Genomic DNA, 24,590 nt, shown 5'->3' with positions numbered 1-24,590 from the left:
ATACAGTGCTCACTTTTTCGTCTCTGTATTTGCCACAGATGCACGACCCCCACAATACTCCAAACTAAACTGTATCATCTGATGATGAATCGCCAGACGATTCGAAACCGGTTATGAATAAATAAAAATTAAAGAAAAAACGGCGATTGGTTGCAGTAATTCCCGAAACCTTTAACAAGTGTTCCAAATCCAGAGTGGATAAAAGTTTTATTTCGCTGCCTATCCAGGTAAAAGAAACAGTGAATACATACAGAAAGTGTAAACTGAAGTTAATGAAAACTATTCTTGCTATTAAATTCAATAAGCAGCGCTTATTAGAAAATGTTGCTCCTGATTGTGTCAAAGTTGTAATCAATGACCAGAGTAAATTAGCTCAGGCACCTAAAAGCAAATGTGAAGTCACGTCGATTAAAAACAAAATTAGGTCTCATTATAAACAAAAAGACTTAGTCAACAAAGACATCTACAGGCTGCAGTTAGAGTTAAGCAGTCACCTTATGCTGTCTCAAATGGTAACATTCATAGGGTTAGTTCAACAATCTGTGGACAAAGAAATGTTGAAAAGTTCATCTAAACAAAAGAAAAAGGTCTCAAACCTCATGGCCAAAAAATCCACCACCTCCTACTCCAACTTACGTGATAGAAAATATAATTTTTCTGAGAGGGTGGTAAACACAACAAACATTAATTTCAACAACACAGAACTAAATTTGCTAAATAAAGTGCTAAAACACAATATTTCCACCAAACTTGATGAAAACACTTTCAAAGACCTAATAACTGACACTAAGGAAGCCTGCCTACCAGCAAAACTAAATCAAAATGACCAAAATGCTCTAGCACATGAAGCAAATAAAATAATAATAATAAAATGGACACCCTATCTGCAACCAGGCGTTGATGTACTTCATTGGGGACATGTTGAAAATGTGTACCCCGACCGGGACTCGAACCCGGGATCTCCTATCTCCTGCTTACATGGCAGACGCTCTAGCCACCTTTTTTTTTTTTTTTTTTTTTTTTTAGGAAGGTCAGGGCGTGGTACACGCCGCCGCACTAACAGTGGGGTCTCTTCACGTCTTCACGGCACTGCCAGTGCGTCGAGGCCCAAACCCCTCCCACCCCTTTTTTCATGTCCCCTGTTGGGTAATAGCACTAAGTGTGCAGAAATCTTAACACAAAACTCCCATTCTCCATTTAAGAAAGACAAAGAAACCTCTTCTCTGAGTAGAAACTGAACACTGATAAAACTTAACAATTCTTCTTGAATCACACAAATACTTTGGAAGTCGAACACGAGTAATTCTGAACAAAATGTTTTGAAAAAACTCTTCGTGTAACATAGAAGTTTCGGAAGCAAGGTAATAGTAAATAATAATAATAACACAAGTGACTTTTAATTGTCTTCTGTTCGTTCTCGTTCAAGGTGTTGTAGTGGTTCCACATATTTAACCGACACCCATTCTTTCAAAAATGATCTTCAGCATGTTGCTGTAGTGCTTCTTGTGGTAGCGATACGTGCTGATTTTTGCGTATTCACACTGCATGTAAACGCGGAATTCTATCTCGTTGTCCGACTCAAGTTTGTTGATGACATAACTAACATATTTTCCCTGTAACCAGCTAATGGCGTTGGTTTTTAATTTCGGAAAGTACGTCATGTTATATATTCCGTCGAGGATCTGGTGAGAAAGGCGATTTGTTGCCTGATCCAATTCCTGTTATTCACATTGCCGTCACAGGTGAATCTGTGGATGAGTGTATCCACCAGACTGCATTTTCCATAAAGGCGTGTCTGGTTTAAACCGATCCCATATAGTCTCTCGTTGGTGCTGATGACATTGTTAACTGTGTTGTACCATGCGGAAATAGCGTCTGTAGATAGCCCGGCATAGTTGATGTTCAGCCATACAGCTTTCCAGTCACAATTAGGGAATTTCCTTTCAGTTTTGTTTCTGTCCTCATTTAACTTCCTTTCAAGTATGAGGTCGCGCGCTGTGATACATGTGTTGCTTCTGATTTCGTCACTAAGATAAATTGCTTCGAGGAAAAAGTTCCTCACATACTGCAGACGGGCATTAATCCTTCGCACATCAATCGGTGCTTGCAGGCTATGGTCTGTCATAACCTCAAAGAGCTTTTCGGCTATACATTGTGGGAGATCTCTGAGTATATGGAAAGTCCGTTTGAGGAACAGAAAAAATGGCTCTGAGCACTATGGGAGTTAACTACTGTGGTCTTCAGTCCCTTAGAACTTAGAACTACTTAAACCTAACTAACCTAAGGACATCACACACATCCATGCTCGAGGCAGGACTCGAACCTGCAACCGTAGCGGTCGCACGGTTCCAGACAGTAGCGCCTAGAACCGCTCGGCCACCCCGGCCGGCTGAGGATCAGAGCAGACGCTTTATTTCGAATATACACCAAACCGAGGCCCCCGTTTCTGACATGCAGTATAACGGTAGTCGCACCAACCTTACTATGTCTCCTCGCCATAAATAATTGGTAACAGTGGACATGATCCCTATCGCTACTAGTTTGTGGATTGGAAATACCTGCGCAGTGAAATACGCTTTAGACAAAATGCAGGAGTTGATGAATCTGACTTTTTGCACCTGGTCCATAGTTAGATGTATGTTCTCCATTACAGCACCATGAACTTTGCTCCTAGTTTCCGTCCAGTTAAAAGCAGCCATCCTCATCGGACATGTCATTAAGGTTATTCCCAAAGTTTTATGTTTGTTGTCTTGTTTTGCCCAATCCAGTCGGAGGTGGTCTAGGCCCCGCAGATTCAATATTTTACTTTTGTTTTCATTTGTTGTCGCTCGCGACGCTAGACAATACTTTTGAATTTCTCTTTCCAGTGTAACGGTCTCCTCCTTATTCCTTATTAGAACACCCACGTCATCAACATAAGCTCGTATAACAGTTTTCTCACCACTCAATGTTATGCCTGTTAATCTTGCGTGGACAGTGCGGAGAAAGGGCTCTAAAGAGACGGAAAATAAAAACATAGATAAGGGACTGCCCTGTGGAACCCCTCGCCTTATCTGTATGGGTTTAGATGTTTGGCCATTGATTGCTATTTTCGCATTTATACCTGTTGCAATATTTCTTAGCATGTTGACAATCTGAGGGTGGAAAGCCATTCTTGACAGCGTCGCAAAGAGGTATCTATGACTAACGCGGTCAAAAGTTTTGTTGAAATCTATAAAGATTAAAGCACATTTTATACTTGTCACTGAGGTAATTGCAATGACATCTCTTTATGCAGATAGACTTTCGAATGTCGTTCTGGTTGGAGAACAAGATTGATGATGACTCAGCATTTTGTTGGAAAAAGGTAGAGAGTCTTTTGTTGATAATACGCGAAATTATTTTGTAATCAGAATTTAGTAGCGAAAGAGGCCGAAAATTGTTTAAGTTCGTTTTGCCTTTACTCTTAGGATTCAGTACTATTTTACTTTCCTTAAACTCTGCAGGGACCGCTTTTCCGTTCAGGACCTCATTCGCCATGGAAGTGATCTTGTCCCCAATTATAGACCAGTAGCGGGCATAAAACTCCACAGGGAGGCCATCAAGTCCCGGAGATTTTTTGAGAGGTGAGTTACGCACTGCCTCATGCACTTCATCTTTAGTAATAGGTGACAGGATGTCAGCGTTTTCTGTTTCCGACAATTGTGGACCTAATATAGTGAGAAAATCCTCGAGAGCTGCATCGTCCACTGTGGTAGGGGCATATAAGTTGTCATAGTACCTGTGGACTTCGTCCAGTATTTCTTCCTGGCATGTGAGCCTTGTACCAGTATGCGTCTGGCCTTCATCAATAAAAGTTTGATGTCTGTTTTTTGCATGCCGCACCAAGTTATACAGAGAAGCTGTTTCATCTGATACTACTGATGTGGCTTTCGATTTCATTTTTAGTCCCTCCATCTGTTGCCCTTTAATGCTTAATAGCTTGGCTTTTATTTTTTTGATATCATTCAGACGAATTACGTCATCATGTGCCTGTTGATATAAGTCTCTTAAAACTTTATAATAAAACTCCATTGTATTCCTCAACTCCGTGTGCCTCGCTACACTATACTATACTGCATGATAACTTACTGCAGCCTTGGTTTAGCCCTCCTAGTCCACCAGTCAAAAACTGTTGGGTGCTTATCTGCTGCGCGGAGGCACATAGTCCACGCTACTCTGATTTCCTTTTCCAGTTCTTCGTCAGTTAAAACAGAGATTTTCAAATTCCATGGGCCTCTGAATCGACGGGTTGGCTGTACACTTAAATTAAAGCAAATTAAAAGTGTACTGTGATCGCTAAAATACACGGGAACAGTTTAAACGTTTAATAAAAAATTTTGAAAATTTGGTGACACGTAAATTCTATCTAGTGTGCTGCGGAAGTGGCTGCTTATATACGTGAACTCGACTGATGTCGGGTGCTGAAGTTCCCACACATCCTTAAGTTGTAGATCACTTACTAACTTTTTTAACTGTGGCGAGTAGTTGAAATTGGGTTGTTGATCTTTCTGGTTTAAAACACAGTTAAAATCTCCACCTAGTATAAGAGAACACGGATTATTCCTCAATAAATAAATAAGTTCATCTTGAAAAAACTCCGCACGATCCAATTTATGGGAATTTCCTGATGGGGCGTAAAGGTTAAGCACGGTCACATCGAAAATTTTTATGCCTACGACTCTTCCTGATTCTAGTCGTTCGATTTCAGTCACCGAAATGCCTTCCCTTATAAGAATGGCTGTACCGTTATTGGCTTCCATGGAAACATTAACAATTTCAAAAAAGGCTGGGATCTGAAATTCCGTTATCGCAACTTATTGTAGCAACGCGATATCTGTCCCAGACTCGTACAAGAATTCTTTTAGCTCTGCCAATTTCAAGGGTGACTGTATTTTATTAATGTTAATAGTAGTAATGCTATAACCTTGCATCACAGACATACCAGAAGAAGCTATTTGGGATGAGGATCGGTATGATTATAGCAGCAACGTGCTTCTCTACAAGTCACGATCTTTACAAGCTGAGTGCCCATTACATGTACTAACTTCCTAGAAAATTTTTACTGCTTTTAAACAAAGTGCTTGAAAAGAAAATTTATCCTGAAATCCTGACAATGCATTGCTATAAGTCACTGTGGTCTTTATCTTTCTCCTCGTCAGTATGGGCCCTCATGACTTCATATTTAATATTCTTTTTCTTGATGTCTTTCTTCTCTGGTGTGGCTTTCGCTTCATGACGCGTGACAGCAAGACCTGGTTTCGGTCGCAGCCTCCGACGGTGGCCGTCTGGCACAACGGCGGTGGCTTGCGAGTCGTCAATATTTGGCTCCGGCGTGTTGTCTGTTGTGTTGTCTTGCTGGCGAGGAGGTGATGCTTGTTTATTTCCTCCTACGGCGCGGTGTTGGGCTTCGGAGTCAGCAGGTTGTTTACTTGATACTTCCTCGTACTGTTCGCACTGTTTGGGCTTTGCACTTGATGCGGTTATTGCAGCTGTGACCTCAGGTTCAGGGTCACATTTCTGTGAAAGGTCACTACCAGATGCGTCACTATCTGGTCGTGGCGGTATAATTCCTTGTGCGGAAGTGGGAGCTACATCGACCTGCATTTCATCCCATTTTTCCACTTCCAACAGATCTTCAGGACTTGGCTTCGGCTTACTGGCAACGGGTGTTTCACAGGAAGAGTCCTCATCAACATGTTTTTGAATGTCCTCTAGAGGACGCTTTTTAGTGGGAAACTCGCTGTCACGGGACGGAATTTCAGCAGTTAACGCCGGTTTTAAAGACGGGTATTCATTAACATTAAGTGCAACATTTTCAGAGGTAGTAACAGGATCCTCGACAGACGACGTCTCTGTTGTGTTACTGGCTGACAACAAATCGTTGAGTGTTAATTTCCGGCGTTGCGTAAGGTTATTTTTTAGCACAAAAACACGGCGAGGGCAGTCCTGACGGAGGTGACCAGACTCGTTACATATGTGACATGTAGGGGTTTGCCCTGAGTAACTAACATGCGCCTTGTGCCCGTCAATAAAGATGTGGGAGGGAATGTTTGTCTTCACTTCTATCTCCACGAAGCGAATACCGTTAAAGCACTGCAGCTTGAAATGCGAAGCCCACCTTTCGTTTACTATTTGCCTGACAACCCCATTCTTTGAAAGGACATTTTTAATTTTCGAGTTGTCTACTTCTATGGGAATATTCAAAACCCTAACATTCCTAATTACAGACTCGGAATTCCTGAGTTTTACAGTACTTTTAGTACCATCACGGTGTATAAATTCCGTTTCATAACCAAATTTTTCCAGAAAGCGGTCTACACTCACGGGATCGTTAAACTTCACAAAAATGCAGTATTCATCAGCGTCTAGCTGCATTGTATGAACAGATTTAGAATGAAGGCGAATTACCTCGGTAATCCAGTCGTGTATTTCAAGTGCAGAGGGCTGTACTCGACGGGTGTACTTGTCGAAGGTGAAAATCAGGGTGTTTTTTTCTCACGGAGTTTGCCATGGTGTTCTGCAGCGAAGAAATTCCGGACAACGCCGAAATCCCAACGGCACTACGTAGAAATCCGACACGAACGAAGATCAATAGCTCAATTTATGACACTTAATTCACGTGCAAAACGCCAATAAACAATCACGAAACACGAAAACACTGAATGTTCACGGAGCAAACTTGAAGAGTGTGCGACCGCGGCGACAGCTAAAGCCAGACTGCGCCACCGAGGGCACAGACAATAGTGCGACTGCAGGGACTTATCCCTTGCACGCTCCCTGTGAGACGCACATTCCCAACATGTCTGCACCACTACATTCGTATTGCGCCTAATAGATGTTTGCCCATCATACTCATTACTCGTGGTAGATTAATCTACCAAGTCCCGTACGAGTTCGGGCATAGCGTGTGCGTTCGCACATGAAGGTCAATGGCCGGGAAGCCATATTTTAACTACATATGACGGTAGTATCTGTTCCTGAAAGAACTGTTACCGTTGAAGACCATGCAGTTTTTGCTACGATGAAATGATAATTAAATGGACACCCTAGCTGCAACCAGGCGTTGATATACTTCATTGGGGACATGTTGAAAAAGTGTACCCCCACCGGGACTCGAACCCGGGATCTCCTGCTTACATGGCAGACGCTCTATCCATCTGAGCCACCGAGGGCACAGTTTGATGGATCACGTACACATTGAGAGGCCAGTGTCAGAATATCCAGACTAGTGAACAGGGGTCGACAAGAAGTTCGCGAACTTACACCACTTATTGCCAGAACTGTCCGTTTCTGATTCAAAAATATCCTTTGAAAATGGGAAGAGTTACCCAGAAATATACCACCATACGACATAGGCGAATGAAAATAAGCGAAGTAGACTACTCTTCGTGTCGAACTATCAGTTACTTCTGATACCGTTCGAATAATAAAAATGGCAGCATTAAATATTTGAACAAAATCCTAAACGTGGGCTTTTCGCGACAGTTTACTATCTATCTGAACACCTCGAAATTTGAACTGTTCAGTCTCACTAGTCATATGCCCTTTCAGTGAAATTAATACGTGGGGTTTTGTTGAAATGTGAGTTACAAACTATAGAAACTGAGTCTTCCTGTGATTTAGCTGTGCTATGCTCTCCAGATGGAGTTGATGTCTGGGCTGGTGGTGTCACCGCTCATATGGTAGTGTCAACATTCTGACTCTTCTCTGCATCGAGGTATCGCTTCCATGCACCACCAAGGTTGTATCATGTTTGAAGTTTCTGATGCACATTCTTATTTCTACAGCCTCTGCCTCTGTAACTGCAGAATACAAGTATGTAGGAGCCTGGGACAAATCTTCTGTTTCGCCAAACTATATTTTGTGTGTGTTTGTGGGCTGTGCTCAGCAACTGCCGATTTCCCCACTTCTAGACTTTTCATATGCTACTGATGTTCTGCATAACGGTCGGAAACGTTGCGGTTGCACTGACCGATGTAATTGCTACAGCATTCAAAAGGAAAGCTATAAATCCCAGGGATTCTGAGGGAAAGACTGCCTTTAACGGGATGTAGAAGCTCCTTCATCTTCGTATGAAGGTCGGAAAATAGGTTGTAGACCTTGTTTTGCAAAGACTCTGCCTTTCTTTGCTGGATGTAGCTCCACAGACAGGAAAAAATTCAGTCAGTAGATCATCAAGTGAATGTTCAACATTTTCACGTTATCTTTCCTAGTAGAATTCTGAACCATAGCCAAATGCAATGCATGTTCCTCCAAATGTTCCACATAGAAGTTGACGGCTGGAAACAACAGCGAGCCCACAAGCATTCCCTCAGTCATTTCACAAAATTTACCGCCATACTAGAAGTAAGTTGTCGTCTTAAGTGTCAGAACAGCTGCATCGTTGCAGAAGGCAAATGCTCTGCCAACTAATAATTTCTACTTGAGACCCTTCCATTGGTTCATTGTTTGCATAAAAACACTAATATGGAATTGTGGATCTGCCTTTATGCAGAACACTTTTGTTATTGCATAAAATGCATGTTTCACCATCAGCTGCTTTTTATTTAAAACCAAAATATCGATCAATTTCAGTCACAGACCATATTCACGGATTAAGGTTACAACAGATTAAGCAGCATCACATCTGTCATTATTTAATTAATGGCCACATCTCATACACAGAGCATGTAATTACAGTATACCACACAGAACGTTAAAAGTCCTCCTGATGTAGAGGAGAATCAGAGATATTTTTCGAAATATTTACACTACCAGATGAGTGGTGACACTACCAGTGCAACATTAACACCATCTGAGACAGTAATCTGACCAATCAGAAGCCATCCATGGCCTATATAAGGCCACCAAAGCATCGTTTTTGATAGTCAGTTGCTCCTGACGAAGACGATGGAGGTAATCGTCAAAAACTTCAGGTTTTACCATGAATTGATGTAGCAAGAAGTCAGAGAATGTTTTATGCACATCTGAATAGCGGTTGATCGACCATAGAGTAGGCAGAGCAATACATCTTGCATGTATCATTTCTGCAAGAGAGGTATATACACTTCATTAAAGTTCGTGTGGGCACTCCATCTTTCACAACACGAGCGGGCTCATGGCGCAGTTCCTACATAAATAATGAACATCTGTCTTAATGTTATCAAGGTAAACATGTTTGAGCAAAATCATGGTCTGATCTGAGTTTAACGAAATAAACCATAAAATAAACTTACATTGGATGAGCTAAATCTCTGTTTAATTAAACAGTCATAAAATAAACCTTTCTTTGTATCACTATGTTGCTGCATACAAGTTTTACCCCATAGGAATGACCCATTCGAGGCATTAAATAGTACAGTTATATCATATTGCTACTGCTCGCTTGGGTGGGTGATAGTGAAATTTATTACTATGTTAGCTCAAGCAATAATAAAGGAATAGGTATGGACATGCAACTGTACAACGACAATGGGATTGTAAAAGACAATGTTATTTGTGATTGGCGCACTTTTTACGTAGGCGCGCCTGCTCGAGGGTTAACAGCTGTCTGGGGGCATTGCAGGCTTGAGTTTCCTTTAAACCATACAAAGTGCTGACATATAATCTGCGGTAACATTATACCACCATTGTAGCCATTGGGTCTGAAAATCAAATATATTTCGATTGACAGTCGCAGACCATTCAGTCTAAACAGGGGGTGCAGGGAGAAAATATGGCAACACTGCTTGATATCATCGATGATCACGTTTTAAGTCTGGCAACAGTGCAGACTGTGCCAGAATAGACAAAGTCTCACTACTATCCATGTGCTTTCTAAACGATCCTGTTATAAAACCCACTGTTTATGGTCAATAGTTCTATCACTAAACTAGTCTGTTAAGTATCACAGACTGACAATGAGTACCTAATAATCGTTTGAATGGTGGTTCTGTAAGCTAAACTATGCTTGCTAGGGACAGCCGGCCGAAGTGGCCGTGCGGTTCTAGGCACTACAGTCTGGAACGGAGCGACCGCTACGGTCGCGGGTTCGAATCCTGCATCTGGCATGGATGTGTGTGATGTCCTTAGGTTAGTTAGGTTTAATTAGTTCTAAGTTCTAGGCGACTGATGACCTCAGAAGTTAAGTCGCATAGTGCTCAGAGCCATTTGAACCATTTGCTACCTTCTTACACTCGTCTTAGGTGGGCTCTCCATTTTAAACCGCTACAGGCATATGTTGTAATCCATTCAGTTGTTGCGACTGTTGTCCGTAAATGACGCCCAGTCATCTAACGAGCCAATAGAGAGGCTTACCGGCCTCCTGTTGCCTTCTCGCTGTTGAGCGATTGCTCTTGAGTTTCTGTTCCGCGGTCTCATACCTCAGTAGGCCAATTACGCGTTCGTGCGGGATTCAAACCACGAATCGTAGTACGGGTCATCTCAGGAACTAGAAGTTGGAATTTATTTTTTCTTCATCTGTTCTCCGCCTCGGTGCTAGAACGACCACTAAACGACCGAAAAAATGGCTAATCCATTTACTGGCTCATTTAGATGCTGAAAGTTCTTACGAACTTTCATCAGACTGGCTGTAATTCACTTACAGTAGAACTGTTTACTTCCGCAGCCATTTCAACTCGCTATCACAGAAATACAAAATAAGAGCAGAAAGAATAAAATAATCTGATAGTTCATGTAAAATCTGTGCATACTTTTGTGCAAGCGCAAATGAAGCACTGTTGGTTAGTTATGCCTTGTAGCTCAAATGGTCCTTCACATTCATAAAAAACTTGTGCAATGTCTGCTTAAAAATAACTGTCATAAAAACTGAAGACTTTGTTATATGCTTATTGCCTTTATACCCTTACCTTTTGGAACTGCCTGTAACTTTCTTTCCCAAGAATTTCATGTTCATTAAGGCTAGAATCATAAAATTATGAAGCAGCTTCATTCAAGTATTCTTTTGGCTTCACTGCATGAGGCCGTTTCCCTCTCCATGTCTAGCCACATTAATGCTTGTTTCTAATCACCTCCGTATCTTCACATTTTTGGGAATTGACTAACAGCAGAATTTATCTATTGTCTAATATTTGTTTGATAGCGAGCGTGGTGGCAACAGACTTCAAATCAAGAGCCATAAAGCCAATTGGACTGTTTTGATTTAGTTTTTCCACCGTATTTGTAAATCATTAGAGCAGAAACCGGGATATATGCAAAACGAAGCAACTGAGGGAAATAACTTCTTTCAGATAATTAAAAAGAATTAATTTTTATCCCAAATGAAAAAAAATTGTTCAGTGAGATAAAATAAAGTGGTTTGGCGTTAACGTTGAAAGAGTTGTTTGTTTATCCAGAGCTAAGCGCAACGGAATACACACACCTACCCAGTGAAGAGATACCAAAACTCAACTTCACTTTTTTGTGTATTAAACTGCTGTTTGCAACGGAATACTCAGATTTGACCTAATGAAGTTATTTTTAATCAAAACGCAACAGAAACAAGCAAGGATAATACCTTGAATTACAAATGAGTTGTTTCACCAACTTTTAACAAAAAACTAATACTGGATAATGTTCGTCTATCAAAATTCTCCCCCAATTCTGCTATAATTGTTCCATACCTGACCACATGCAAAAAGTTGTTACTCTGTGGCGGAAAAAATGGGCAGTTCAACTTGTAATTTTGCTAGTAGAGCGTCCGTCGGTGGAACAGTAGATAGAAAGAAAAGTAACAGTGTGCAGTCATCTCCAGCAAGTGGTCTTACTAAGGACAAGTTTTATCCTGACCACATAGGGCACACGCCGGAACGGACATTCAGGGACAAAGGGGATTCCCGCAGTTGAAGTAACAGAATACAAGTACCCTTGGGTAATGAATCTGTATTTTAAATTTCGGAACGCAACAGAAACAATATAAACAGAAAACACGAGGCATAACTAATATAAAATTACACTTTGCTTATGGGTGCTAATGAGACATGTCAATTTTCTATTCCACGTTGTCAGTCAGTCACTGTGTGTTTATAATGAAGTTTGTAATTACCTTAGAAACATGTCATTGATACACAAATGACCAAGGTACACAGTCGCCTCCAAAAATTCAGGGTGACAGTGAACAGTCAGTTTGTCAAAATTAACCAGTAAAATTATACAGAGACTGGCTTAAGATCAAGGAGAAAATCCTACGGAGTATGAAAGAGCAACAGAGATTAGACTTCTCTGGACATTGTTACACATAAACAGATGAGAGTAAGGCCTCACTGATCATTAATGACCACAGGGTGCTCTAGATACAGAAATACAAAAGCAATCTACTCTTCGAAGTAGCACAAATGCACATAATATTTCAGCTAAAGGACTATGTATTCATTTACCCAGTGCATGGTAGTAATGCAGCCTCACTAATGTCATATGTTGATACACAAACGAACAAAGAAAAAGACTCCAGTCACTGAGTTCTGTAACTACTTCTAAAATAATTACGCATTGCAAAACGTTAACATAAACAAATAGTAAGAGAAGGCTGTGAGTAGTCAGAAGTGCCTTCACGGTAGTTTCATAAACATACTACCAAGCATAACTAAAAACATCTGTTATACGCTGAAGCCCCAAAGAATCTGGTATAGGCATGCATATTCAAATACAGAGACATGTAAACAGGAAGAATAAGGCTCTGCGGTCGGTAAAGCCTATAAAAGACAACAAGTGTCTGGCGCAGTTGTTAGATCGGTTACTATTGCTACAGTGGTAGGTTATCAAGATTTAAGTGAGTTTGAACGTGGTGTTATATTCGGTACACGAGCGATGGGACACAGTATCTTCGAGGTAGCGATGAAGTTGGGATTATCCGTACGACCATTTCACGAGACTACCGTGAATATCAGAAATCGGGTAAAACATCAAATCTCTGACATCGCTGCGGCCGGAAAAAGCTGCTGCAAGAACGAGACCAACGACGACTGAAGAGAATCGTTCAACGTGACAGAAGAGCAACCGTTCTGCAAATTGCTGCAGATTTCAATGCTCGGCCATCAACAAGTGTCAGCGTGTGAACCATCCAACGAAACATCATCGATATGGGCTTTCGGAGCCGAAGGCCCACTCCTGTACCCTTGATGACTGCACGACAGAAAGCTTTATGCCTCGCCTGGGCCCGCCACACCGACATTGGACTGTTGGTGACTGGAAACGTGTCGCCTTGTCGGATGAGTCTCGTTTCAAATCGTATCGAGCGGATGGACGTGTACGGGTATGGAGACGACCTCGTGAATCCATGGAACCTGCAGCAAGGGACTGTTCAAGCTGGTGGAGGCTCTGTAATGGAGTAGAGAGTGTGCGTTTGGAGTGATACGCTACCCATGATACGTCAAGATACGACTCTGACAGGTGAAAAGTACGTAAGCATCACGTCTGATCACCTTCATCTATTCATGTCCATTGTGCATTCCGACGGACTTTCGCAATTCCAGTAGGACACAGCGACACCCCACAAGTCCAGAAGTGGCTCCAGGGACACTTCTGAGTTTAAACACTTCCGCTGGCCACCAAACTCCCCAGACTTGAATATTATTGAGAACATTTGGGATGCCTTGCAACGTGCTGTGCAGAAGAGATCTCTACCCTCTCGCACTCTTTCGTATTTATGGACAGCCCTACAAGATTAATGTGTCAACTTCCTCCAGCACTGCTTCAGACATTAATCGAGTTCATGCCACGTCGTGTTGCGGCATTTCTGCATACTCGCGGGGGCCCTACACAACATTAGGCAGATGTAGCAGTTTCTTTGGCTCTTCAATGTATGAATGCGTGGTTCCTGTTCCTTCGGACGTGTCTGAAAGAACAGACACAACACGGAATTCGCAGCTGTGATATATATAAAGTAAACAGAAGCTGGAGGGGGAGAAAGAAAAGGGAAGGAAGTAGTGATATCAGCTGCACTGAGACTTTATGCAGAATTAGCTGTGAGGAGCGAAAACGTGTGCCGGATCCGGATTCGAACCAGGGATCTCCTGCTTATTAGGCAGTTGCGTTAACCACTGCGCCATCCGTAAAAAATGCTTATCGCAATTGCTTGGACTATGCCGACACGCCTCCCGGCCGACCCACATTCCTACCAAGCGTCACCTATCCGCACGCCCCGTCCATGTTCTCAATGATCGCTACTTCTGAGATTCACACACGAGGTCGGACGTAGCTATGCATCAACACCGAAGGTGGTTGGTTCATTGTCCATCCAGGCGAATCAATTGTATCAACGAGCGGTTCTAGGCACTACAGTCTGAAACCGCGCGACCGCTACGGTCACAGATTCGAATCCTGCCTCGGGCATGGATGTGTGTGATGCCCTTAGGTTAGTTAGGTTTAAGTAATTCAAAGTTCTAGGGGACTGATGACCTCAGAAGTTAAGTCCCATAGTGCTCAGAGCCATTTGAACCAACTGCATCAATTGGTGGCCCTAGGTGGGAATGTGGGTCGCCCGCAACTGTCTAATAAGCAGGGGATCTGGAGTTTGAATCTACGCCCGCCAGACATTCTTCGTTCGTCGCCAGTGATTCCACATAAAGTCCCTATATAGCTGGCATCAGTAGTTTATTTCCCTTCCCATCAATCCCATCCCATCCCATCCCTTCCTTTCCTCTCCTTTCCTCTCCTCTCTGCCCCACCTACAACCCATCCACCATTAGTTTACATAAAAACATATATGTAAGAGGAGATTGACAACCGAGAAATATGAAATACGAATTTAATTCTGTTCTGCCGCGCAAGCGCTGTAACCTCAAAGTCAGCATGCCGCGAGAAAACTGCGCCCACACACGCCCGATGCAAGTTTGGCGTCAGGCTTTGTTCAACCACCGTTTGATACCTGCTCTATGTCATCACTCGATTCTTGGTCACACAGCATACTAAGTTGACCTATTTTTGTTCAGATATGCCACTGGTACAATGACACTGACAAGATATTTGACCAAAATGGCTGCTCTTTATTGGAAATGGAAACATTTTCTGTTTCCCATGTCAGTTTGACACGAAAACTATGTAAATCGACATTAATAATAACGACAGTTATGAAAATAATTCGCTTTTATAATGCAATTCATTCTCTCTCACTGTAGGTACCTTTAATACCTTTCCACGTTATGACTGACGAAAAACATATAGGTGACCCAACGGCCGTTGTTATGCCCCAAATTCCAATAAATTTGGTTTGTGATGGTTTTGTGAAATGTGAATTGCTACTGGATATCTGTAAACAAACTAAAAATGATGTGAACGTGTGTTGGGTGAAACTGTCGCATAGTGTGGAAGATGATTGTGTTGCAATTAACTTGAAAGTGTGCATGAAATTGCCCGAACCACATTTGTTGTATCAAATGAAGTTATTTGGAGGAAACTGTTGTATTTCTGGATTTGTGTCAGAAAGTGTGTCGAAGCTGTTCTGCTCCAGAAATCGCTTTTGTGGTGGGACCACCGACGCCAGTTTTACTTTGCCACTTGCGCAACACATTCCATGTGTTTCATTTCTTTACTGTCTTGCGTGGCGTAGATAGACTGTCTATCGTCACTTGCTCCGCTGGGTTCACGAATCCACAGGGAAACGAACACACATTCCCGTAAGTCCGCAGTAGACTGAGTTTACAAAGTGAACCAAGCACCAACAAGTCAAGGACGTAGAGAAGCCGGCGTAGCAATAGAGCAGTTCCATATCTGCAGTAGGAGTAGATCAAAAATTCTTTTGGTATGTAGCAAGTTCTGCGCTATATTGCTCCGTACTGTTGGCGGCGATGCAGTGCAATTAAATTGTGTCATTTCAGTTCAGCTGCGTTAATTGCGACACAGTGTGCAATGCGAATAATCACAATTAAACTGAAAATAGACAGTTGATTCCCTTTGTTTCTACTGTAACCGTTTGTATCTTCAAAGCACACAGTATTTGGTAGGTGAATATGTATATTTATTTGAGATAAAACGACGAAACTTAATTCATTTCATGAAACGCTTGCGATGAACGTAAAACAGAATCATAATTCAACAGAAAATAAACAAGGGATCAGCTTTTCGTCACTATGTCGTTCATTGTCTTGTTTCACAATTTGACATTCAGCTTCCAATAACATTTTCGCACGTAATAGCGAAATAAATTCGAAGTGAAATAAAAATATATTAACCATATTTGTTGGGCAGATCGCGAAACAACACAAAAGTAAAATAGAAATGTAATTTTAATTTCGGCTGGAATGCGTTTTTCCAGATTTTTCTCCAGATATTCCAGATTTTGTTCAGTTGAAAACTTCCACTAGCGTGATTTCCATCTTGGGAACATAACGAACAAAACAAGAAAGAATCTACCAAATATGTCGTTCCTATTGTCAATTACGAGAGTGCGTACAAAAACTATGATCTTTGTAGTCTGTCCAAATTTTCCGACTCTTCTTTGTAAGTGTCCTGAATTTTTTCTCCTGAAAAATTTTATAGGACATTAAGGAACAAAAACAAGTTTTTACATATCCATCGTTCGAATGGTAAGCCATGGTCTTGAGTTCATGCAAAATTCCCATAGAAAAACTCAATTTAAGGTTTTCTTTCGCTAGAAACCTTATTAGGGCTATGAAGAACATATTTAAAAAAATATTCAAATCGGTCGAACCATTCTAAGTTGATGCGCTTATCAACGAACAGCATTTCATTTTTGTTTATGTAGATAGTCTTGCGCAAATTCCACGTGTACAACGAAAGTTATAATTTGTACAAGCAATGATTCTTTTCACATTTATCCATGAATGAAGTGCGTCATCAGGGGAAGTTAATATCGGTACTGATGTATAAGCCACGGTCTTAACGATACACCATCAACGCGAACAAATTACCGTCATAAAAATTTTTACACTAACAGCATGTGTAGGAAAAAAGTTGCTGCATAAAAACTTTTCAGGTTTTGTCCAGCTTTTATCTATTTGCATCTACTGGAAAAAACACAACAGCCACAAGGTCAAGGTCATTCTATTAAAAAGTGATATAATATGAAGTTCATCATTGTATTCGATTACAAATTCAGACCAGATGACTCACAGATCACAGTGAAGGGCATCCAGTCACATCAATACACAGTGGAACCCCCTCTGGCTGAAACGCAAGGGGGGGATTCTCGCGTGCAAACGATCATAAAGGTGCCGAATGACTTCCTGCAACGGATTGTCCGAAGCATCTTGCCGCCTTTGTTGTGGTTCGGCAATGGTTATTTCAGGTTCTGGAGGCCGAGTAGGTTCCGACACCGTCATGTCCCATGCGAACTCAATTGACGGGAGATCTGATGGTGCTTTTGTTGGCCAGGGATGTTGCTGTACACCACGGAGAGTACGATGCGTCGCAGCAGCCTAACGTGGGAGAGGGAGGGTTGGGTTGTTTCGGGGAGGAGACCAGACAGCGAGGTCATCGGTCTCATCGGATTAGGGAAGGACAGGGAAGGAAGTCGGCGGTGCCCTTTCAAACGAAACATCCAGGCAATTGCCTGGAGCGATTTATGGAAATAACGGAAAACCTAAATCAATATGGCCCGACGGGGGTTGAACCGTCGTCCTCCCGAATGCGAGTCCAGTGTGCACTGTTGTGCTGAAAAAGCACATCATCGTCCTGTTGAAAAAATGGTAGTAGCACGGGGATAACAACCTGTGCAATATGGTGGTACTGGTTATTTTACCCCTAGCTGTAATCTATGGCTCCCCGTATCAGAAGGCCAGGAGTGCGACCGATGTGTCGTGGGCACATGCGCTCCGGAACAGGCTGCTGGATAGCTGTAACGTACACGTATAAGTCTATCACTCGCATTCACGCAGAACCAACGCTCATCACTGAAGACGAAAGAGCGCCATTATACCCTCCAGTCACCTCTTTCATGACAACACAGTGGCCGTGCTTTGCAGTGACGTGATGTCGGTGAATGTCTGGCCACATGCACATGTGATCTTACAAAGGAAACTCTCCATCGCCCCCCCCCCCCCCCCCTCCCCTCAGATTTAGTGGTAAGACGGGCCTAGCGGATAACCCGTCAAAAACTGAACACAGATCAAGTATGAAAATAGGAAGAAGGTGTACTGAACTATGAAAAAAAGCAAAATAGAAACACTAAACGGTCCAAGCTCAACAACTGAAATTTCTAGAGAAATTGAAAAGTCACAGAGTCATTGTTAACAGTCCGGCTTTCGCAGCCGCGCAGTGCGGACGTGCTGTTGTTTCCGCCTGCGGAGCCCGCGCCCTCGCTGTTGTTTACTTTCGGCAGCCGTCACTTACGCGTCACTTAAATGTACTAGAACCATGGCCAACTGTTTTCGAAAATCAACACTACGATTCACCTTCTACAATGACTACAGCCGACCAAAGGCCTTGGAAGCGGAACGCTTCCTACGCGACGTAGCTAAATCCCAGCTTCCGACATTTTGGGAATCCATTTCTCCATCTTAAGCAAAATACTCAAAGTCGTCAGTGAAGCAGTGTGCGAAAGAGTTCTTTGTGGCACCAAACATGGACTACGCTTTGCCACGCCGACGGCAATGTAGGTGTAGCCAACGTCCACCACTCGGGCGCGGACCACACGGGTTTTCGAACTATCATTCGAGCTCCCGGCGGAAGACGTTATCGAGGCTTTTCGCCCATATGGCACTGTACATGGTCTAACTGCCAAAAGCTGGGCGCAGTTCCAGATGTACCCAGTTCTTAACGGTGTACGACAAATCAGTATCGATCTCCGTTGCCACGTGCCGTCTTACCTCCAAATCAGTGAGTGCCGCGCGGTCGTCATATACGACGGCCAACCCAAGACCTGTTCCGGGTGCGGCAAACAAGGCCACTGCAGGACTAAGTGTCTTCAGCGACGCATCACCCAACTGCCACCCTCTACCGTGGCGCTTCTGACTCCGACTACGGTTTTACCGATCGCCTACGCATCGGCGCTCTCTTCTCCTCCCGTCGTCCGTCGGACCACGCATCGGTGAGCCATCGAGCTGCTACGGATACCGCCGGGGTCAATATTTCCCATTGCGACGTTTGCACGACGATTGAAAGGAGGGACAGTGTTACGATGTTCCGCGGTGAAACGATTTCGGAACACCGAATTCAGTATTTCGGCCTTCTCTCTGCTATCTTCCGTTTCGGTGCCGGTGTGGTCGCTGAGAGAATGAATAGATTGTTTTGACCCACTTACTGATTTTACATAACACTTATTTCCTGGTGGCCACCTGGGACGCGGAGTAGCCATCTACGCCCGAGAAGACATTCCGGTGGTTGATATTACCTACCTTCCCTTTTCCAGAGGCATGACAATTACTGTCACGGGGACGCGTATTGTCAAGAATTACGTTCCGTCAGACTCCACCCGCAGACGCGTCACAACACACTTCTATTCAGAAGAAATCGCCCTTTTATTTCATGGGCGCTGTGACCATTACTTGCTTTCAGATAATTTTAATTGTGTCCTGCACCCTAAGAATCAAATGCCCCATTATAGCACCGATCAAGAACTGCGCCTAGTCGTTCGTGATCAGTTGCTCCTTGATGCTTGAGGAGTTCAACACGACGACGAACCTGGACATACTTTCCAAACGAGCCATTTCGCGAGGCGCCTTGAGAGGATTTACGTCTCTCGGGAACTCACACGTGCACTCTAGGGTGCAGAACTTTGGCCGTTGGCCTTTCCGGACCCTTGTGCCTACATCTGCAACATTCTCCTCCTGCAACAAGTGATCTGGTGCCATCGTCCACCGTGGAAGCTTAATATCTCCCACCTCCACGATCCCGAATGCCTTCAACCCGTTACCGAGACACGGACCACCTGTGAACGTCGCTTACCTAACAAGGGAACCTCCCTATCGCACCTCCCTCAGATTTAGTCATAAGTTGGCACAGTGGATAGACCTTGAAAAACTGAACACAGATCAATCGAGAAAACAGGAAGAAGTTGTGTGGAACTATGGAAAAAATTAATAAAATATACAAAGTGAGGTAGTCCATGCCCAAAATAGGCAACATCAAGGAAAAAGTGACCTCAAGAGCGCCGTGGTCCCGTGGTTAGCGTGAGTAGCTGCGGAACCAGAGGTCCTTGGTTCAAGTCTTTGCTCGACTGAAAATTTTATTTTCGCAAAGTTATGATCTGTCCGTTCACTCATTGACGTCTCTGTTCATTGTAATAAGTTTAGTGCTTGTGTTTTGCGACCGCACCGCAAAACCGTGCGATTAGTAGACGAAAGGACGTGCCTCTCCAATGGGAACCGAAAACATTTGATCGCAAGGTCATAGGTAAACCGATTCCTCCACAGGAAAACACGTCTGATATATTCTATACGACACTGGTGACGGCATGTGCGTCACATGACAAGAATATGTTGTCGGCCCACCTAACTTGTACACTTAGCGAATGTGTAAAAAGATTCTTCTACCTTGCCCGATTAAGGTTTTCTTGTGGATGTGATAATCACTCCCAAAAAAGTGATGAAAACATAAGAGTTTGTCACATAAACTGAAAATACACTCCTGGAAATTGAAATAAGAACACCGTGAATTCATTGTCCCAGGAAGGGGAAACTTTATTGACACATTCCTGGGGTCAGATACATCACATGATCACACTGACAGAACCACAGGCACATAGACACAGGCAACAGAGCATGCACAATGTCGGCACTAGTACAGTGTATATCCACCTTTCGCAGCAATGCAGGCTGCTATTCTCCCATGGAGACGATCGTAGAGATGCTGGATGTAGTCCTGTGAAACGGCTTGCCATGCCATTTCCACCTGGCGCCTCAGTTGGACCAGCGTTCGTGCTGGACGTGTAGACCGCGTGAGACGACGCTTCATCCAGTCCCAAACATGCTCAATGGGGGACAGATCCGGAGATCTTGCTGGCCAGGGTAGCTGACTTACACCTTCTAGAGCACGTTGGGTGGCACGGGATACATGCGGACGTGCATTGTCCTGTTGGAACAGCAAGTTCCCTTGATGTTGCCTATCTTGGGATGGACTACTCAGTTTTTATATTTTACTAATTTTTTTCGTAGTTCCACACAACTTCTTCCTGTTTTCTCGATTGATCTGTGTTCAGTTTTTGAAGGCCTATCCACTGTGCCAACTTATAACTAAATCTGTGGGGGGTGCGATGGGGAGGTTCCCTTGTAAGTACTGCACAACCGTAACTTGGTGGCTGGACTGTGCCAAACCTGACATTCGACGTACCTTGATTCAGTACGGCAAGGAAGCAGCTGCGTGGCTCCGGCACACTACGGACTATTTCTACGCCATTCTTCGCGATCTGTACGCCTAGCCGCCCATCCCTGAAACAGAGGGAACGCAGCAGGCTTAAGGCACGACCTGTAACGCTGAGACGCCGTAGACTGCAGAAGGCGATGGTGCGGACCTGACGTCAACATTCGACGGAACCGAAACATCCCATCATGCATCATATCACCTCCGATAGGAAACACTGACGACAACGACTCATCACCGTGATCTACATCAGTCGCACCCAGCACATCACTTGCCAGCCCGACATAGTCTATGCCTTTGTAAAGCACTACCGCACAGTGTACCAGGAGGAGACTGCTAACAACCGCACTGAGCAGCTTGTGTTACCACACGTCATTCGCATCCTCACCGGCTACGAGGCGGAGGAGCTGAGGGAGCTGGTTACGTGCTGTGAAGCCCACCATGCACTCAACAGAGGTGCTTTGAATAAGTCACTTGGTGCCGACGGCTGGCCGATAGAATTTTATCGCGCCTGCTTTGCAGTTAAGGCGTCGAGGTGGGCGACAATATTTCATGAACTGTTGACAATGAAGAACGCCGCAACGCCATCCTATGCCACGGGAATTACACTCCTGGAAATGGAAAAAAGAACACATTGACACCGGTGTGTCAGACCCACCATACTTGCTCCGGACACTGCGAGAGGGCTGTACAAGCAATGATCACACGCACGGCACAGCGGACACACCAGGAACCGCGGTGTTGGCCGTCGAATGGCGCTAGCTGCGCAGCATTTGTGCACCGCCGCCGTCAGTGTCAGCCAGTTTGCCGTGGCATACGGAGCTCCATCGCAGTCTTTAACACTGGTAGCATGCCGCGACAGCGTGGACGTGAACCGTATGTGCAGTTGACGGACTTTGAGCGAGGGCGTATAGTGGGCATGCTGGAGGCCGGGTGGACGTACCGCCGAATTGCTCAACACGTGGGGCGTGAGGTCTCCACAGTACATCGATGTTGTCGCCAGTGGTCGGCGGAAGGTGCACGTGCCCGTCGACCTGGGACCGGACCGCAGCGACGCACGGATGCACGCCAAGACCGTAGGATCCTACGCAGTGCCGTAGGGGACCGCACCGCCACTTCCCAGCAAATTAGGGACACTGTTGCTCCTGGGGTATCGGCGAGGACCATTCGCAACCGTCTCCATGAAGCTGGGCTACGGTCCCGCACACCGTTAGGCCGTCTTCCGCTCACGCCCCAACATCGTGCAGCCCGCCTCCAGTGGTGTCGCGACAGGCGTGAATGGAGGGACGAATGGAGACGTGTCGTCTTCAGCGATGAGAGTCGCTTCTGCCTTGGTGCCAATGATGGTCGTATGCGTGTTTGGCGCCGTGCAGGTGAGCGCCACAATCAGTACTGCATACGACCGAGGCACACAGGGCCAACACCCGGCATCATGGTGTGGGGAGCGATCTCCTACACTGGCCGTACACCACTGGTGATCGTCGAGGGGACACTGAATAGTGCACGGTACATCCAAACCGTCATCGAACCCATCGTTCTACCATTGCTAGACCGGCAAGGGAACTTGCTGTTCCAACAGGACAATGCACGTCCGCATGTATCCCGTGCCACCCAACGTGCTCTAGAAGGTGTAAGTCAACTACCCTGGCCAGCAAGATCTCCGGATCTGTCCCCCATTGAGCATGTTTGGGACTGGATGAAGCGCCGTCTCACGCGGTCTGCACGTCCAGCACGAACGCTGGTTCAACTGAGGCGCCAGGTGGAAATGGCATGGCAAGCCGTTCCACAGGACTACATCCAGCATCTCTACGATCGTCTCCATGGGAGAATAGCAGCCTGCATTGCTGCGAAAGGTGGATATACACTGTACTAGTGCCGACATTGTGCATGCTCTGTTGCCTGTGTCTATGTGCCTGTGGTTCTGTCAGTGTGATCATGTGATGTATCTGACCCCAGGAATGTGTCAATAAAGTTTCCCCTTCCTAGGACAATGAATTCACGGTGTTCTTATTTCAATTTCCAGGAGTGTATTATATCATCCACAAACCGACCCCGGGCGTGACGACAGCACATTACCGTCCCCTAACTATGCTTAATGCAGAGTATAAAATTTTTGCACAATTCCTAGCGACGCGTTGCTGCAAGATACTGCCTTGCATTCTATTCCCAGAACAGACAACTCCGAATGGCTCAGTTAATATACAAACTGCCACAGGAGAATGTCGTGATTTAATTGCACTGGCAGCGGCGTGGAGAATCCACGCCGCGGTGGTTGCCATTGATTTTGACAAGGTGCGGCATTGTTCTCTGTTCTCAAAAAAAAAAAAAAAAAAAAAAATGGTTCAAATGGCTCTGAACACTATGCGACTTAACTTCTGAGGTCATCAGTCGCCTAGAACTTAGAACTAATTAAACCTAACTAACCTAAGAACATCACACACATCCATGCCCGAGGCAGGATTCTAACCTGCGACCGTAGCGGTCACTCGATTCCAGACTGTAGCGCCTAGAACCGCACGGCCACTCCGGCGGGCTTTCTGTTCTCAGTAAGCAGGAAACACGTTAAGTAAACAGAACATCTTTATTTGAACAAGCATAAACACAACAGAAGGGCCATCTTTCCAGCAGAACCAGCATAAGGCAAAGATCCCCATTCGAGGAAAGAAAAAGTGGTCATGTTGTTGGACTACTGACCGGGTGAGCCGTGTTCGAAACTCTCTCAGGCCACTTATTTTATTTTATATATATTTTTTCAGAACATTGAGAGCTGTCCGTCTGGTCAGTGAAATGTTTATTCTCTTTCTGTAGCCTTGGCAGTTGTCATACTACACATTGAATATAGAATATGAGTCATGCGGTAAGAATAAGTTACCGTCGCAAGTAAATGTGATGAATAGCGAGAGCAGGCGAGATACCGCGTAGACGTCTCACAAAAATAAAAACAACAAATAAACGGGTGTTAATTATGTTAGAATAAAACAATTCAAGAGGTAAAACTTCCGAAACGGAACGCAACTTCAAAAACGTGCGTTTTGACACAGCACACAGAAACTGTGTGATAGTGAAACTGTTGCTTTCATTTGTAGCAGCTTATGTGACAAACCGTTACGTTTTCATCATATCCTTGAGAGTGATCCGATTCATACGAACACCTAACTCGGAGAAGGAGGCATATCTCACTCACTTACCAGGCGTGCAAACTAGGTGCGTCAATAAGAGACTCCTATCATATGACACACGTAGTGTCACTAATGCCCTATATGACACACCAGACGTGTTTGCCGGTGGAGGAAACGTTTGCGGTTCCCATTCGAAAGCCACTTCCTTTCCGTTGCTAAAAGAGTAGTTGTGCAGAATCA

The 24,590-nt window shown here is 44.2% G+C and overlaps 1 non-coding gene across 1 annotated transcript; it reads right to left on the bottom strand.

Annotated features, from left to right (window-relative positions):
• Positions 1 to 7,119: 7,119 nt before the first annotated feature.
• Positions 7,120 to 7,194, bottom strand: Trnat-ugu. Its single transcript has one exon. It is a non-coding gene; the product is annotated as a tRNA-Thr (tRNA).
• Positions 7,195 to 24,590: the final 17,396 nt, after the last annotated feature.

This window comes from Schistocerca piceifrons, chromosome X (genome assembly GCF_021461385.2).
Source record: "Schistocerca piceifrons isolate TAMUIC-IGC-003096 chromosome X, iqSchPice1.1, whole genome shotgun sequence".
Lineage (NCBI taxonomy): Eukaryota > Metazoa > Arthropoda > Insecta > Orthoptera > Acrididae > Schistocerca > Schistocerca piceifrons.
This window is presented reverse-complemented; position numbering and strand designations above follow the sequence as displayed.